The following is a 14,718-nucleotide window of genomic DNA, read 5'->3' on the forward strand; positions in this document are numbered from 1 at the left end:
AAGAAACCCTTCTTGTTACTCTTAACATCTCTTGCTAGCTGCAACTCCAGGTGTGATTTGGCCTTCCTGATTTCACTCTTGCAAGCCCGAGCAATACTTTTATACTCATCCCTGGTCATTTGTCCAATCTTCCACTTCTTGTAAGCTTCTTTTTTGTATTTAAGAGCAGCAAGGATTTCACTGTTAAGCCAAGCTGGTCACCTGCCATATTTACTATTCTTTCTACACATCGGGATGCGTAACCTCAATAAGGATTCTTTAAAATACAGCCAGCTCTCCTGGACTCCTTTCCCCCTCATGTTATTCTCCCAGGGGATCTTGCCCATCACTTCCCTGAGGGAGTCAAAGTCTGCTTTCTGAAATCCAGGGTCTATATTCTGCTGCTCTCCTTTCTTCCTTGTGTTAGGATCCTGAACTCGACCATTTCATGGTCACTGCCTCCCAGGTTCCCATCCACTTTTGCTTCCCATACTAATTCTTCCCGGTTTGTGAGCAGCAGGTCAAGAAGAGCTCTGCCCCTAGTTGGTTCCTCCAGCACTTGCACCAGGAAATTGTCCCCTACATTTTCCAAAAACTTCCTGGATTGCCTGTGCACTGCTGTATTGCTCTCCCAGCAGATATCAGGGTGATTTGAAGTCTCCCATGAGAACCAGGGCCTGTGATCTAGTAACTTCTGTGAGTTGCCGGAAGAAAACCTCGTCCACCTCATCCCCCTGGTCTGGTGGTCTATAGTAGACTCCCACCACGACATCACCCTTGTTGCTCACGCTTCTAAACTTAATCCAGAGACTCTCAGGTTTTTCTGCAGTTTCATACTTGAGCTCTGAGCAGTCATACTGCTCTCTTACATACAGTGCAACTCCCCCACCTTTTCTGCCCTTCCTGTCCTTCCTGAACAGCTTATATCCATCCATGACAGTACTCCAGTCATGTGAGTTATCCCACCAAGTCTCTGTTGTTCCAATCACATCATAATTCCTTGACTGTGCCAGGACTTCCAGTTCTCCCTGCTTGTTTCCCAGGCTTCATGCATTTGTATATAGGCACTTGAGGTAACCTGCTGATCGCCCCTCTTTCTCAGTATGAGGCAGGAGCCCTCCCCTCTCACGCGCTCCTGCTCGTGCCTCCTCCCGGTATTCCACTTCCCCACTTACCTCAGGGCTTTGGTCTCCTTCCCCCGGTGAACCTAGTTTAAAGCCCTCCTCATTAGGTTAGCCAGCCTGCTTGCGAAGATGCTCTTTCCTCTCTTCGTTAGGTGGAGCCCATCTCTGCCTAGCACTCCTTCTTGGAACACCATCCCATGGTCAAAGAATCCAAAGCCTTCTCTCCGACACCACCTGCGTGGCCACTCGTTGACTTCCACGATTCGACAGTCTCTACCCAGGCCTTTTCCTTTCATGGGGAGGATGGACGAGAACACCACTTGAGCTTCAAACTCCTTTATCCTTCTTCCCAGAGCCACGTAGTCTGCAGTGATCCACTCAAGGTCATTCTTGGCAGTATCATTGGTGCCCACCAATGGTTCTTGGATGTCAGAAACTATAGTGATGTCCTGGACCTGAAATTCATGGTTTCTCTTTTCTACGATAAAAATATTTTTAAAGTACTGTTTCTTTGAAAATAGTTTTCATTTTCTATAATATACACATTATGTAATCCACCAAGCACACATTCTACTTACACTGTTTTTAAGACAATAATTTCTAGTGTTGCTGTGGGGCAAGTGACATTTTCATATTAGGCTACCTGTGGTATCCTTTCCAAATTTATACCATAATTTGAACGTTTTATTCAGATAATAGTGGGTTGTAGTGTTACCGTCTTCTTCTTTTAGATGGCTGATATAGAGCAGCAATTACAATTTCACTTCAAGTTGATAGAGCCAAATGGCTACATCATGAATAGCAGAATTTATGGCAGTGACGCCTCCTTCATATTTATAAATTGGGCAGTAGGTGGTGGTATGATTATTGGTCTGTCATGGGGAGCCACACTCACACTCTGGGGAGTCCTTGATTTTCTATTTGTGCATTAGATGTCTGCATCTTCCATGGTTGGTTCAGATTTGGTTCAGAGTTGATCAAGATGACCATAGAAGGTTGAACCCGGGAACCTTCTGCGCGGGGTCTGGCACCGAGTGCTTATTTTTTAAGTCTTGTTTAGCCCAATCTGCTTTCCAAGCCGCCTTCTGATCATAGCCTGCTTGCATGAAACTAAGCACATATCCCAGGAAGGCTTGAGGGACTTAAGACTTTGGAGGTGGGTGTTGTTGAGGTCTTGGTGGATAGGAAGACATCTGTTTTCCTGGGTTCACTGAACTTTGCGGAGTGTCGCAGCAGTTTAGTGTAGCAGCGGCGGGAGGGGCAGTGATGTTAGTCTGAACAGGTAGCCATGGTGTTGGAGTTGACTTAAAGTTTCCAGTGATGCACTGCATCACTGTACTCAGCCTGGCATCAGTGAGTCATGTGTGGCTGCATCTGCTCCATACCGGTGCACAATATTCAGCTACCGAATATTGTATCGGTTTGGTAGTTATACCAAGAAAGCAAGAAGAAGCATTGATTGCCCTTGTCTTGTGCCACTGCCCAGTATAAACTGCATAGAAATCTTCTAGTTCTGATCCATGCCTTTGGATTAGTATATTGTAATTTGAACATCCTTTGAGGTGGGAAAGCTACACCCACTCAAAGAATAGTCAATACACAAGAAACCACTTATTGATGTAACCCACTTTGCAATCTACCACACAATACCAAATCTTCCATTTCTGAATAAACTAATTAAAACGCTGGCTACTGACTACAGATATCTCAGGCTTCTTTCATTCAGGTTCCAGACTGAGACATAGACCAGCATGTGTTTTTTATATGGATAAATTATCTCCATGGACAAGGGAGACAACCTTGTGACCTCCATTTTTAAGTGATTAGTGAATTTGGGCCCTCAGCCTGAGATGCCTCGAAGGTGCCTGATTTTCAAAGGACGGGTGTTTAGCAAAATAAGACCCTTTTAAAAGGTATCTCAAATGGGGCACCCAAATTAGAGTCATCCAACATCTAGGCTGGCTTAGAATAGATATTAGACTGGAAGATTTTGCAGTCTTAAATTATAGCTCATTTGTCCCCCCTTCAATACATTTTGACAATGTTTCCCAAGTTAATGATTCAGAGTGAAATAAATTCTGTAATCTTTCTATTTCTTTTAAACAAATAGGTCCTTTTTTATTTGGAATTAGATGTAAATCAGCTGTGATACACTAGAGGTACACTTAATGTATAGGAAAGTAAATAAATTCTTTTCATATGGTATTGGTAGGGTGTGGGAAAATTGCAGGCATATTCTCTGCCCTCTTTGGAGAAATTAAATGGTATTGAGAACTGAAGAAGCTGTGTTAATATTTTTTATTTGTTTTCACAAAATGACTCCTCAGTTTGATTTCTGGAACCTTGGCTTTGGTAATCTGCATGGCTTTATGTGCCTCAGCCTGACTCTGCAATCAAATAATCATTTCCTTTTGTTTGCCCTCATTCATTTCATGCCTCCTTCTTGGGCATTACATTTCAATAATCATTTGCTTGTGACCAGCGTCCCACCAAGCTAAACTCTGCAACTCCTGACATCATTAGTCTATTGTGGAAAATATACACATGTAAATATTTTCTTTATCATGGGTCACGTATTTGGGTTCAGCTGGCTGTACTAACACACAAAGAGATAAGACTCTATTAGAAAATGCCTTGAGAGAACTGATTTTTTACATATTGTATTTGGTTTTGTGTTATTTACATACTGCTTTTGTAAAAATGTACTTTTTTCTTCTGAACCTTCACTGAAGCAGATGCAGTCAGAAGTTTGGTTTAGCTCTTAAAGTGGTGTAAATCAGTGTAGCTCTATGGATTTCAGCAGAGCAGCATTGGTTTATACCAGCTGAGAATCCGCCTCTTTAATTTTAGACCAAATAATATCAAACTGACTTCCTACCTGTAAAATGGGGATTATAATTCAGGTTAATTTTTTAAAGTACTGAGATCCTCAGATGAAAGACACTAAGAGTATTATTATAGTGTATATTTTTTACACAATTTTTGTGACTAGTTTTATTGTGGCTTTGTTTTCTCAGCATTTTCTTTGTTCTACAAATGTCAGCCTCTTCCAAATCACAATCCTTCCAAGGCTACAAACTATTAAAGACAGAGAGGGGTATAGTTTCAAACTGGTGTGTGGGAGGTATTAGCACAAATGCTGTTATACAGGAACAGATTTTAGCACATAACTCCCTTCCAGTGCTTTGAAAATGTATCCCTTCATATAAAAATACCTGCATGGATGCAGACTTCTATGCTCTATTAGTAGACTTTTGTATTCTTTGAAGTGCCTACCAGGATTCAAATTAACCCTTTGAGTGACAAACAATTGAGAAATCTATGGATTGTCCCGCAATTTGGGAAAATTTTTCTCAAGACATTTGCTTCAAAAACTACATACTTTGGGGTAAAAATTTCATGTTGATCCACTAGTACGACAAACACTTGAGAAATTCCATTAATGCTATCAAAATAAAAGAAACAAAATAAAAACACCAACAAACTATGAGTTATGGAGATTTGAATTGCTCCTCTTTTTGAGTTCTTGGTACTTCCACTGAAATTTTTCAGATCAGCAAAAAAAATATCAAAGTTGCATGCACAATTTTTTTTACTATCTAGATAGATGAGAATTTCAGTTGCGACTTTTCATGGTGCATATTCGACCTGCAATGGCAACACAGGAACACATGAACAGAGGAATTGCCAGGCTAGATTAAAACAGTCATCTATCTGCTCCAATGTCCTGACTCTGACAGTGGTGAGTACTAGGTGCTTCAGAGGGGAAGAATGTTAGAATAACCCTCTTCATAGGGCCCATTTCTACCTAATACCTGGTGGTTGGTTTAGGCCTTGAAGCGTGAACCTTCTAAAAATATCCTATATAATTGAACCATGGATGTTCTCATTATCTGAATAAATGTCTAAATAAATGTCTAATCCTTTCTCTAATCACATTTACCTCTTGTCCTCAAAAATATGTGGTGGCAATGAAGTCTACAGGCATTGTGAATAAAAAATATTTCATTTACTCAGTTTTAACTATTCTGTCTTTCAATTGTATCAAATGTTTCCTTGTTCTTGTATTATGAGAAGGATAAGTTAGAGCCATCCAGTTTACTTTCTCTTTGCTATTCATTACTTTACTTTTTAATCACATCTCATATTTGTTTCTTGTGAAAATCTGACAGTCACAGTCTTCCCAGTCTTTCTTCATATTGAAATCTCCAAGTCTCTAAACAGATTTGTTGCTGAACCCTGAATCCCTTCTTTTTCTGCTATATCTTTTTTATTCCAGATACAGGTATACCATTGATTTATTTGGTGGAGACATGATGTTTTCTGTATTATCCCATTCCTTACACATCCTAACATTTTGTTTGCCTTTTGTCCTTGCTGCATGTTGGGCCATGATTTTCACAGAGCTGTGTGAATAATGTTCAGGTCTTTTTCCAGAGTGATTTAAATCAGTTGAAAGCCTAGCAATGTGTGTGAGCTGTTTCAATTATTTCTTCCAGTGTACATTGCTTTTTTTCATGTCAAATGCTTTCTTCTATTGTGCTGCTTATTCACCCAGCTTTGTTAGGTTTCTCTGAAATTCCTCATAGTTGTCTTCAGTCTTGATTAACCTAAATAGTTTTATGTTATCTGCAAATTTTGGCATCTCACTGTTCACTCCTCTTTTCCAGATTATTCATAAATATATGAAGTAACACTGAGCACATTACAGAACTTGAGGGCAGATTGTTTTGCCATGTTGAAAACTGACCATTTATCCAGTCTTTCGCTTTAAGTCTCTTAGGGCTTGTCTACACATTTCTTTCAGCCTTTGCAATAGAGTGCAGGGGGAAATCTCTCAATAGCAGGGAGATGGCCTTCTTTGATTTTCTGGTTTCAGAGTAACAGCCGTGTTAGTCTGTATTCGCAAAAAGGAAAGGAGTACTTGTGGCACTTTAGAGACTAACCAATTTATTTGAGCATAAGCTTTCGTGAGTTACAGCATCCGATTAAGTGAGCTGTAAACTTGCGTGTAAATTAAAAACTTGCGGTAAACTTGCGTGTAAATTAAAAAAAATAAAAACAAATTTGAATTGTTTTATTTGCCTCCAAGTAGAAATGTGTAGGAGGTGTGACAAAGTTCCTCCTCTTCTTTGGTGGATCCTGCGCTTTCTGGCAGATTTGCTTGCCTCAGAGGGTCACAGCCGTCCTCAGTTTGGCTCCTTTTGTTAGTGGCACAAACCTGCCATTCATTCAGCTAACCTCATCACTAGCCAGCATAAGGAAAAGTGGATCGGGGACAGACACCTGTCTGGTGTGTCTCACAGAACAAGTCAACTCCTCCTGTGTTGGAGGATGGGGACTGTGTCCATATTGACTATGTCCTCCTGTGTCCATATTGAAACAGTCCCTTGGGTGTAGAAAATGAAGTTTTTTTTCTTTTGCGTCCTCCGCCAAGGGGATCTACCAATATCCCTTTGTTAATCAAGGATGGTCAAAAATTGGGCTTTGTCCAGGTGGTCAACTAACTCATTGATGTGGGGTATGGGGTATGCATCGAATTTGGATATCTCATTCAGCCGGTGAAAGTCATTACAAAACTTAGAGGTGCCATCGGGTTTGGGCACCAACACAATCGGGCTCAACCGTTGACTGTGGGACTCTTCAGTTCCAACATCCTTTTTATCTCAGCCTTGATCTCCTCACTTTTCACCAGGGTTACCTTTGCCCCAGGGTTTGTGATAATGTGGTGATATGTTTCAGTGGTCTGGTCTGGTATAGTCGAAAACACATCTTGGTACCGGCTGATCATCTCCAAAACATCCTTTTTCTGGTTCTGTGTCAGATCAGGGGATATCCTGATCCTCCCATGCAGGTTATTTACTGGTTCAGGGTCTCTTGGGCCACTACACACACCTCTTGTGGGTGCCAAGGTTTTAAGAGTTTAATGTGATAAAGCTGTTCTTTTTTCCAGTGTCCGGGCTGCTGCACCTTGTAGATTACTTCCCCCATGGGTTCAACCACTTCACAGGACCCCTGCCATTGGGCCAAAAGCTTGCCATCACCTGATCCCGTGGTTGGAACTGTCCCACTTTTGCCTGGTGATTGTAACGGGTTCGCTGGGCCTCCTGTGCCTTTTCCAAATGTTCCCGTACGATAGGGGTGACTTGGGCTATCTGGTCTCGCATCTGTAGCACATATTCAATTCTATTTCTTCCCTCATTGGGTGGTTCTTCCCAGATCTCTTTGGCGATATCTAGTATGCCACAGAGGTGGCGCCCGTATAATATCTCAAAGGGGGAAAACCCGATTGAGGCCTGAGGTACCTCCCTTATGGCAAATGTAAGGTAAGGTATCCCAATCCTTCCCATCCTAACTTCCCACCTTCCTTATCATAGCCTTGAGGGTTCACTTAAACCTTTCTACCAGCCCATCGGTCTGAAGATGATAGACTGAAGTTCTCAGAGTATGCATATGGAACAGGGCACAGAGGTCCTTCATTAGATTTGACACAAGTGGGGTTCCTTGGTCTGTCAATAGCTCTGTTGGTAGCCCCACTCAGGCAAAGATCCCCTCAGCTCTTTGGCTATCATTTTAGAGGCTGTTTTCTGCAGGGGGACGGCTTCTGGGTAGCGAGTAGCATAGTCCAGAACAACAAGTATATATTGGTGGCCCCAAGACATCTTCTCCAGGGCTCCCACTAGGTCCATGGCTATTCTCTCGAAGGGGACCTCTATGATGGGAAGGGGTACTAAAGGTGACCTCAAGTGGGGATGGGGACTACGTAGCTGACACTCCAGGTAGGATGCACAAAACCTCTGCACATCTTCATATACTCCGGGCCAGAAGAGCAGTCATGGGACCCATGCTAGGGTCTTCTCTACCCCCAAATCAGCCCCCAAAAGATTACTATGGGCAAGACTTAATACAGTGTTCTGGTGTTTTCAAGGTACGAGGAGCTGCTGTACCTTCTGCCCCTGTACTGATGCAACCTGCTACAAGAGATCCTTCTTCTTCATTATGAAGTAGGGTCCTGGTCCCTGGGCTTTCCCTTCCATGGGGACCCCATATACTTTGGTCCCCTCCTTCTAATGTTGTCATACCTTGGGTCTTCAGCCTGGTCCAGTCCAAAATTTTGTCTCCTGGGGCTAATCTGCCTGAGATCTAGGAGGCCAGTCTCTGTCACCTCTACTGGTTCAGAGGCATTAGGGTGGGGGTCAGACTCGGGTGCTTCTCCCTCCTGGGTGGCCTCCTTTACAGCTGCTCAGGTCTGCCTACCTACAAGAGAAAGCCTCTGGCTTTGGGTCATTATTCAGGTTCCCAAGGTCTTAGCTGCCCTTCTTTCCCTTTCATCTTTCTACCCTGCTTGGAAGTGGAGAACAAATCTGGGGATATTTCAGAGAAGACTGGGGGTTAACAGTTACCTTGGATGCCTCACCAACTTCAGGGTTTCCCCCTTTCTCCAATCCCCTTACTGGGAGCAAGTCTCCAAACCCTGGGAAGTCCCTCCCTATGAGCACCGGGTATGGGAGTTTAGGGACTACACATGCTGCTACCTCAGTAGCGTCCCTGTGGATCTCGATTTTTACTGGGATGGTGGAATAACCAACCCCATATGCATGGACTCATGTTATCCGCATATGTTTAGCCTGCAGCAGCTGACTACGCTTCACAAGCTTCCCTGAGATAAGCATGATAGCACTCTCCAAATCAACGAGTGCCGTGGTCTCTACCCCATTTAGTTTCACTGTTCTGGTGTGCATATGCGAGGTTAGTGTGACCCCCACAAGGTGGATTAGGGAGCATGGGTCCGCCCAGTTCCCCAGGTTACATTGCATAGGCTCGTCAGCATTCGGGCTCTGTGCGGTTATGTGTCCCCACTCCCCGCAGGTGTAACATCTGTATGGAGCCCTAGGCATTCCCTGATCTCTGGGTTTGGGCAGTATAATGTCACCATCCTCTTCACCCTCAGTGCTCTGACTTTTTGTGGACTCCGGTGGGCCTTCAACCCCTCTCTTTTTCCCCCTGGGCCTTCCTGGGTGCCCAGTAGCCCAAGCTCTGGGGCTTGGGTGCTGCTAGTTTAACCCACGGTGCCTCTTCCTTAACTGGTCAGGTCAGCTCCCTCGCCGTCCTTCGCCTCTCTACCAGCGCGACAACCTCATCATAGGCGTTCTGGCTTACCCAGGTGTGAAGGTCTGGCAGTAGTCCCCACATGTATCGGTCAATGAGTATCCTTGAGTATCACTTCTGGACTCTGGGACTCGTTTCGTAACCATTTTTGTGTGAGATGGATGAGGTCATATAATTGGGACCGTGGGGTTTTGTTTTCCTGGTACCTCCACTCATGATACCACTGGGCCCGCACTGCGTTTGTTACCCCAGATCTGGCCAGGATATCTGCTTTCAGATTGGGGTAGTCTGCCACAGCCTCTTCAGATATATCATAATAGGCCTTCTGGGTCTCCCCACACAGGAATGGAGCGAGGATGCCAGACCACTGTTCTCGGGGCCAAGCCTCCTGCAGGGCTGTCCTCTCAAAGGCCAGGAGGTATGCCTCTACATCATCCTCCTGCGTCATTTTCTGCATCCAATTGCTGGTCCATACTTTAGGTGACCCATCATGGCCGTGGTTCAGCTCTGAAAGGGTCTTTACCTGGTTTACCAGTTCCCACAACATAGCACAGTCTTGAACAGCCTGGTCCATCAACAGGTGATTGGTTTCTTGCTGCAGCTGCACTGCCTCCTTTTGGGCGGCTGCCTGGACACGGGTAGCCTCCTGCTGGGTAACCGTGGCTTGTATCAGTGCCCGCACTATGTCATCCATTGTGGTGGTGGAAAAAATTATGTCCTTTACTTTTTTTAAAACACCATCCTTCTTCCGCAGCGCTGTGCACCTAATCCCACCTCTAAAACCAGTTGTGACAAAGTTCCTCCTCTTCTTTGGTGGATCCTGCACTTTCTGGTGGATTTGCTCTCCTCAGAGGTGTGTCTCACAGACCAGGTCAACTCCTCCTGTGTCAGATGGGGACTTTGGGGAAAACCTGGGTCTGCCCGATACTCTGGGTTCCAGTCCAGGGCCCTGTGGATAGTAGCTGTCTACAACATCTCCTGTAACAGCTGCGTGACAGCTACAACTCCCTGGGCTACTTCCCCGTGGTCTCCCCCCAGCGCCTTCTTTATCCTCACCACAGGACCTTCCTCCTGATGCCAGCTAGCGTTCATACTCCTCAGTCCTCCAGCAGCACGCCCTCTCAATTCCCACTCCTTGCATGCCCCTCACTAACTGAAGTGAGGTCCTTTTTAAACCAGGTGCCCTGATTAGCCTGCCTGTCTTAATTGATTCTAGTAGCTTCTTAATTGGCTCCAGGTGTCCTAATTAGCCTACATGCCTTAATTGGTTCCAGCAAGTTCCTGATTGTTCTGGAACCGCCCCGTTATCTTACCAGGGAAAAGGGACCTGCTTAATCTGGGGCTAATGTATCCATCATGCTCCTGCAGCCATCATAGAATCATAGAATATCAGGGTTGGAAGGGACCTCAGGAGGTCATCTAGTCCAACCCCCTGCTCAAAGCAGGACCAATCCCCAACTAAATCATCCAAGCCAGGGCTTTGTCAAGCCTGACCTTAAAAACTTCAAAGGAAGGAGATTCCACCAGCTCCCTAGGTAATGCATTCCAGTGTTTCACTACCCTCCCAGTGAAAAAGTTTTTCCTAATATCCAACCTAAACCTCCTCCACTGCAACTTGAGACCATTACTCCTCGTTCTGTCATCCGCTACCACTGAGAACAGTCTAGAGCCATCCTCTTTGGAACCCCCTTTCAGGTAGTTGAAAGCAGCTATCAAATCTTCTTCCCCTCATTCTTCTTTTCTGAAGACTAAACAATCCCAGCTCCCTCAGCCTCTCCTCATAAGTTATGTGTTCCAGTCCCCTAATAATTTTTGTTGTCCTCTGCTGGAGGTTTTCCAATTTTTCCACATCCTTCTTGTAGTGTGGGGCCCAAAACTTTACACAGTACTCCAGATGAGGCCTCACCAATGTCGAATAGAGGGGAACGATCACGTCCCTCGATCTGCTGGCAATGCCCCTGCTTATACATCCCAAAATGCCATTGGCCTTTTGGCAACAAGGGTACACTGTTGACGCATATCCAGCTTCTCATCCACTGTAACCCCTAGGTCCTTTTCTGCAGAACTGCTGCCTAGCTATTCAGTCCCTAGTCTGTAGCGGTGCATGGGATTCTTCCATCCGAAGTGCGGGACTCTGCACTTGTCCTTGTTGAGCGTCATCAGATTTCTTTTGGCCCAATCCTCTAATTTGTCTAGGTCCCTCTGTATCCTATCCCTACCCTCCAGTGTATTTACCTCTCCTCCCAGTTTAGTATCATCTACAAACGTGCTGAGGGTGCAATCCACACCATCCTCCAGATCATTAATGAAGATATTGAATAAAACCGGCCCGAGGACCGACCCTTGAGGTACTCCACTTGATACCGGCTGCCAACTAGACATGCAGCCATTGATCACTACCCATTGAGCCCGACAATCTAGCCAGCTTTCTATCCACCTTATCATCCATTCATCAAGCCCATACTTCTTTAACTTACTGGCAAGAATACTGGGGGAGACCGTGTCAAAAGCTTTGCTAAAGGCAAGGAACAACACGTCCACTGCTTTCCCCTCATCCACAGAGCCAGTTATCTCGTCATAGAAGGCAATTAGATTAGTTAGGCATGACTTGCTCTTGGTGAATCCATGCTGACTGTTCCTGATCACTTTCCTCTCTTCTAAGTGCTTCAGAATTGAATCCTTGAGGACCTGCTCCATGATTTTTCCAGGGACTGAGGTGAGGCTGACTGGCCTGTCATTCCCCGGATCCTCCTCCTTTCCTTTTTTAAAGATGGGCACTACATTAGCCTTTTTCCAGTCGTCCAGGACCTCGCCCGATCGCTATGAGTTTTCAAAGATAATGAACAATGGCTCAGCAATCACATCCGCCAACTGCTTTAGTATTCTCGGATGCAATGCATCCGGCCCCATGGACTTGTGCTCATTCAGCTTTTCTAAATAGTCCCGAACCACTTCTTTCTCGACAGAGGGCTGGTCACCTCCTCCCCATGCTGTGCTGCCCAGTGCAGCAGTCTGGGAGCTGACCTTGTTCTTGAAGACAGAGGCAAAAAAAGCATTGAGTACATTAGCTTTTTCCACATCATCTGTCACTAGTTTGCCTCCTTCATTCAGTAAGGGGCCCACACTTTCCTTGACTTTCTTCTTGTCGCTAACATACCTGAAGAAACCCTTCGTGTTACTCTTAACATCTCTTGCTAGCTGCACCTCCAGGTGTGATTTGGCCTTCCTGATTTCACTCCTGCATGCCCGAGTAATATTTTTATACTCTTCCCTGGTCATTTGTCCAATCTTCCACTTCTTGTAAGCTTCTTTTTTGTGTTTAAGATCAGCAAGGATTTCACTGTTAAGCCAAGCTGGTCACCTGCCATATTTACTATTCTTTCTACACATCGGGATGGTTTGTCCCTGTAACCTCAATAAGGATTCTTTAAAATACAGGCAGCTCTCCTGGACTCCTTTCCCCCTCATGTTATTCTCCCAAGGGATCCTGCCCATCAGTTCCCTGAGGAAGTCAAAGTCTGCTTTTCTGAAATCCAGGGTCCGTATTCTGCTGCTCTCCTTTCCTCCCTGTGTCAGGATCCTGAACTCGACCACCTCATGGTCACTGCCTCCCAGGCTCCCATCCACTTTTGCTTCCCCTACTAATTCTTTCCGGTTTGTGAGCAGCAGGTGAAGAAGAGCTGGCCAGACTCTGTCACAGAGGAGAACTGAAAAAAAATTCTGTGAGTACTCAGTCAAATTTTTCTTTAAAATTAATTTTAGGCATGCTCACACTCTTTTAGTGTTTGTGTTCACAAATATCCCATCAAATGTTTCTTCTGTGAATGTTCAAGGGAAATAAATCGGAAGCTAGCACCCCAAAACTGTATTTTTTTAAATAGGCTGCCACAATAAGAGGACATATTTCTAAAAATACATTTAGCAGCACCCTGACATAGAGGCAATTAAATAAGCCAGGCAAGGATGTGCCAGCAGCCTTTGCAACTATTAATTATTATTATTTATTATCAGATATTTATATTCCACTATGGGAGGTGCCCTGTAAACACATTAGAAGACAAGGTCTCTGCTCAAAGAATCTTCAGTAGACACAAAGAGAGGGAAAATAGGGCCGTGTCAGTTCATACAATTACTCTGGGCTAGGTTTGGACTTTTAAAATCACACCTCTGGGTAAATGGTAGAGTAGAGTTACGCAGTCCCAGGAAGAGCACAAGGGAGATAATGGAGCGGGTAAGTCTGCTCCACCCGTTATTTCAACCTAGGGAATACAAATAATAAATTACAACTCACAAAAAAAAGAAAACAAAAGAAAACAAAACAAAACACACACACAAGTAAATTTGAATATTGAATAACTCTGAGGAAATCCCAGTCTGCTCACTGACATTCCACAAGGCAAAGTGGCTAAATTGGTTGAGTATACCATCTGCTGCAAATTATTCTCCGAGGTCCAACATAGGGGTAATAATCTGAAATCATTTTCTCTGCTTAAACAGTACCTATGGTTTGGCTGTTTCTGTGGTTTTCTATTTGGACCTGTCCTATGTAATGTTGATGGAAAACACCTATGGAATTTAATAGGGATGAAACCAAGAGATTTTGATAGAAACTACTCTAAATAGTTTACAGTATTTAATAGAGAATGATACTCTTTCTATAATATTTCAAACCAACCTATTGAGTTTAATCAAACCACTGCTGTAGAACTGCATGCTAGAAATTGGTTTACACGTTCTATAGAAAGAACATTCTCTAATAAATTATGATAACTTTTCCATAAGGGAACAGAAGAATATTCAGAACAATACATTGAACAGTGATAATTTAAGATATCTGCAAAGGTGGGTGAGTGTGCAGGTCGTGACACTGCAGTTTCCTTTCAGGAAGGGCATCCAAGAATGATTATACAGCACAGGACAAAACATTTTGAGGCACCTAGCTAGCTAATAAGAATGCAGGAAAGGCAACCATTCTATTAGACCATGGCCGCCTCATACTATGGTTGCACAGAGCATCTTGAATTAAAATCAGGTAGCCGTGAGGATCACTTTTGTCTGTTTGCATATCTGAATTTAATGAGCCTGCAAGCTTAGTACCTTTTTGCGGTGGCGGGGACAGGGAGGAGAGGGAATGGAACAAACTTCTATGCCTGGCATCACAACCCTTATGACAAAGGCCTGTGGAAGTTAATCAAAAATGATAACCTCTCTTTAGGTTTTTGAATCTGCCTATAGAGATTGATAGAGAATTATATCCCTAGTATAAAACTCTATTGTTTGGCTCAAAAATACTGTTATCTACCTCAATATCCTATAGCTATTATATTGCTACAGAATCTTGTTAGCTTAATCCTTGTAAAGGCCCAGTACACCAACACACTTGTATGTATGTATGTGAATAATCCCATTCGTATTTGACAAAGCATTCAAGCACATACTTAGGCACCCACTCAAAGGCCTGATCCATACACATAGAAGTCAGCAGACTTCTGCTGACTGCAGAGTG

This window comes from Caretta caretta, chromosome 1 (assembly GCF_965140235.1).
Source record: "Caretta caretta isolate rCarCar2 chromosome 1, rCarCar1.hap1, whole genome shotgun sequence".
NCBI classification, from domain to species: Eukaryota; Metazoa; Chordata; order Testudines; family Cheloniidae; genus Caretta; species Caretta caretta.